Here is a 4,997-nt window from a genome sequence, read left to right on the forward strand (position 1 = left end):
ATCATGTAAGAATTAACTGACTAGCTGATGAAATCTTATATAAAAATGCTAGCACGATGCCCAGATTTCAACGTCACTGATTTTATATGTAAGTTTTGAAATTTCCCTACAAATATATGTCTTGGATACTTTGACACGTGGATGGAGAACACGTTTTACAAAACACGTGAAATGTATTAAGCAAGTTTTTCTTGGCTTCTTTAGTGAGTATTAACTGAACACTAATTGGATTAAGTTTAACTTTTAAACAGGATTAATAACATTAATATTCTTATATATTTCTTCCGTATTCATTGTCTTGTTTGATGAAAAAGAGTTATAATTTAATATGAATGATCCTCAAAGCTCAAAAGTGAATTACCAGTTTACCTGCTTAAAATGTCATTACATTTGCAAACTGTATAAGTCATGATGAATGATATTGACTAAAGTATTAGAACTACTTTATGCATCTTTTATTATTATCCTCTCTGTCTGTAAAACAATTTATATTTTTAATTAACCGTGCTTGTTGCCAGAAGCCTGATATTCAGAACTTAAACTATTCTAACAGTGCTTTCTATTAAAGTAACGTGCATCAACGTTAAATTAATGGATTTACAACGCTAAAATCCGGGGTTCGATTATCTTTTATGGACAGAGTACAGATACCCCATTATTTAGCTTCACGCGCAAAAACCATAACCACTACTAAAAGTAATAATAAATAAATTTTTACTATTCCGAAAATTGTTTAATTTCGAAGTTTAAGTTCAAAGAATATCCAGTTCAATCTATACTTTAATTAACGTGTGTTATTGAGTTATGTTAGTTTCGAAGAATTCCACTCCTCATCGATAACCTTGACCACAAGCGGCGGGCCCGTAGAGGGTTACGCCCTCTCGTCGGCCAAGCGACGAAAAAAGAAAGATGATAAAAAATGAATAATAGAAGGGTAAACGAGCAAGTCAGTACAGGAGGCCGAAAACGTGGAAGCGCGGTATGTGCAAAGGGAGGAGATAATACGGAGAAATATGGGTGAACAGTGAACAGTCCATATCACGTAATGGAGATAGTATGGGAACTAGCAATGAATATTGCGAGTATTAGGAATCGGGATAGATAGATGGGGGAAGAGGAGACATCGGCATCTCGACTTGTTCGAGATTGTCAGCTTGGAGAGACATAACATAGAGGTTAAGTAAGTGATCAGCTGGTACCAAAATGCTTCTTGGAATGCATACAGTGGTGGTGAGAACATCGGAGAAGATGAGATTGTGGTCACGAAAACATTTATTTACATAGCGAGTGCAAAGCTGTCGAAGGTGTAACAGAATGCGAGGAAAGTTGATACAGCAATAAAGTTCGGAAGTGAGGATACGGAGTTTGACACCAAAAGCAAGCCGGAGGGCATAGCGCTCCAAAATCTGGAGACGAGAGTAGAAGGCCAGAGAAGCATATATCCAGGCTGTATGTCTATAGGTCAAGTAAGGTCCGATGAATGTCTTGTATGTGTATAGCAGAAGTGGATGGTTCAGGCCTTAGAAGGTACCAGTGAGAAAGACGACAAGAAACCTTAGCAGAAAGGATAGATAAGTTTGGCTTCCAAGTAAGATGCCAATGAAAGACAATGCCAAGATAGGTCACGGAGTCGGAAATGGGAATCGGGACATTGTCGACCTGGACATCAAACAGAGGCGGGTCGCGGCAAGGGCGAAACTTACGATGTGATGGACCAAAAAGAATAGCTTGTGTCTTAGGAACACTGAAGGATAGACGCCAGCAGCGACACCAATACAAAAATGAATTTACAGCAGCCTAGAGTAGCTTATTCAGTGTGTACATCGTGAAACAATGGACTACCAAAGCTGTGTCCTCAGCATATTGAAACAACTGAATAGCAACATAGAGAAGGTACAGAAGGAGAGACAACATAGAACCTTGTAGGACTCCAGCATGTAGTGTGAAAGTGCAAGAGAGAAACCCATCAATCGAAATCGCGGCACGCCGCCTGTGTAGAAAAGAGGAGATGAGACGAATATGGGGAGTAGGAAAGTGTAACATATGCAGTTTGTGGAGTAAAGCTTGATGCCAAACTGAGTCAAAAACACGCCGGGAATCAAACAGGAGCGTGCAGAAGGGTCTTCAAGTGTTGAAATGATTGGAAAGTGAGTCAGACAATTTGAGAAGTTGATCCAAGGTAGAAAGGTATGGTCGAAATCCCGCCTGTGTGTGTGTGGCAGAAAGGTTGTGAGCAGCAATGAATTGATGAAGATGGGCAACAAGGATGCATTCAAAGGTTTTACTGAAAACACTAGTGAAGCTGATGGGACGATAATATTAACATCAGAGGCAGGTTTACCCGGTTTCAGAAAAAGCAGAATAGTGAATAACTTCCAGGAAAGAAGAAAGGTGTAGAACAATGCAAGAAGTCCAAGCTATTGCATAGGGGCATAAAGGAGTTGGCAGTAAGTGATGTCATCAGGACCAAGGGCAGAGTTACGTCTGTTCTTCAGCATCTGCCAGATATCTGCTGCAATAATGGGAGCATGCAAGAAATCATTGTCAACAACATAAGAAGAACTAGGAGGCAATGGTTGAGTTCACGATGGTTGTAGTGTTACTGTAGTCAATAATATAACGTTCCAGTACCTGAAAGTTCTTTTCGTGAAAAGCAGCAAAATGGTTGACCTTGTCCAAAGATGTAGAAGGTGCAGCACTATCAACAAGAATAGGATACGAGGAAGAGCATTGTTGACCTGTAAGGAGCTTAAAACGGTTCCAGAATTGTGAGGAAGAAGAGGAATGACTGAGATTGTTACAGGCCTGATGTCCCACCACCCAAACAAAATTACGGGCAGTACTTTGAAGACCTCTGGATCATTGCAGCAACAAAGGCTCATGAAACCGACGGCATTCACGCAAGAAAGTGAAAGAGTAGTGTAACAGATCTACAGCTCTTGGAGGTAAGGCTGGTTTATGGGGAGCTTAAGAAGAAGTCGGTATGTGTAAAGCACTGGCATCAGAGAGAAAAGTGGTGAGAAAGGTGGCGAATGAGTCAACATCTTCTGACATAGTAAGAGGTCGATCTGTATCTGGTATGGCACTAGCAATGTGTGAAGCATAAGATTTCCAGTCGGCAGAACGAAAATTGAAGTGAGTCCGACGGGAAGCATGAGGAGCGGACAAGGTCTGCAAATGGACACAAAATTCTATGGGGAGATGATCACTACCAACTGGAGAACACATCTGGAGAGTGATAAGAGGGACTAGGTTGGAAAAACAAACACAATATCAGGTGATGAATGAGAAATTGGACGACTAGGGGCCATCAGGGGTAGCAAAGAACCAGAAAGGGAGCATAAGGAGGACTGAATAATGTCCTACTGTGGTAGTTGACATCAGCAAGAAGAATATAGCTACAAAAAGATTTGTCCAGAAAGGAGAGAAAGGCGTTGGGCAAAGGAACTCCAGGACGAATGTAGATTGTTGCAATAGTGATGATTCGAGATGGGAAGTAAACAGTGACTATCAAATCCTCAGGGTAAGTGGATTGTGAAAGGCCAATGTAGGCACACAGGAAGGCGAGTACGAGTAGAAATTGCCACATCTCCTCGGGCCAGACCCATAGGATGATCATATGCATGAAGAGAGTACCTTGACAAAGGGATCCTTTGAGTGGGTTTCAGAAAAGTTTCGTTAAGGAGAACACAATCATAGGAGCCTCTATCCAACAAGAAGTGTAGAAGGAGGAGGTTATGAAGAAGCAAGCGAATATTTATAAATAAATACTTCAACATGTAGTCCCATAGACGACGAAATAGAAAGTGTGAGTTAAATCCAGAATGAGTTGCTTGCATGTGAAAACGAAAGGCAGTCTTGGTAGCACGGATAATATTATCAAGACCAAATGTACGCTGGTAGGGGAGGACATTCTGTAGTATCAATGTGACAAAACGGATGATATCCTCCGTGGTAGGAGACATAGCAATAGAGTTGACTGGAGGGGTAATGGCACCAGTGGTATGCACTGGAGCAACAGAACCACGATTGTCAGCCTTGGGGGTAGGCTTACCTTGGAACTTAGAGGAGTATGTTGGATGATCAAAATGGCAAGTGTTGCAGAAAGTAGGAGAGCTTAAGCTAGAGCATTGGCGAAGGAGATGATGTCCATGACAATGAGAACACACTGGTTGGTTAGGGCCTTAAGCAGTGGTATGTGAGTTATATAGTAGGCACCTCTCACAGTGCAGAGCCTGGGGGTCAGGGAACGGGAAGCTTCAAACCGACAGCGTTGGTGGAAAAGAAAGGTTCCATTACACATGAGATGATCTATAGGGTCACTATTTTCAGCCAAAACACGAATCATGAAGGTAGGACCGGAAGAATTTTGAATGTGAATGTCACACGTGACTGATACGTTTTCAAGTAGAAGTTCGGAGAGGTTCTCTTTTTTCAGTGATGCCAGGATCAACACCATGGATGACACAAGAGAAAAGAGGTCTCCGACGAGGAGGAGGCTGTTGTTTTAGAGCAGGGGAGCGAAATTGAGTGAGTAGTAGCACAGTAATCTGAGGAGCTTCAATAGTTTCCATAGGTCCAAGTGGTTCACCAGAATTGGTGATTGAGTGGAGGCAGGAGTCGACTGAGTAAAAGTGGTAGAGGCAGAAATGGTAGACAAAGTAGAACCAGCAGTAGACAGTAGAGTTGAACCAGAGGATGATGATGAGACAACGGCAGCATATGACAATCGTTACCTTTGATCGCCATCTCGCATGGAAAGCACACCTGACCATCCTACACACGAAGGTTAATTCCAGGCTTCATTTCCTTCGCCATCTCTGTGGTTCATTCTGGGGTTTGAATCCCCAACTCCTTTTATATTCCTACCAAGCTTTTGTCCGACCCTGCCTCACCTATTCTCACGTTGCATGGATCTCTGCTCCATCTTCACTCTATCATCGGCTGGAAGTCTTGGAACGCAACGCTTTACGTACAGCCTTTCAATGACGTCATTC

This window comes from Limulus polyphemus, unplaced genomic scaffold (genome assembly GCF_000517525.1).
Source record: "Limulus polyphemus unplaced genomic scaffold, Limulus_polyphemus-2.1.2 Scaffold9, whole genome shotgun sequence".
Classification (NCBI taxonomy): Eukaryota; Metazoa; Arthropoda; class Merostomata; order Xiphosura; family Limulidae; genus Limulus; species Limulus polyphemus.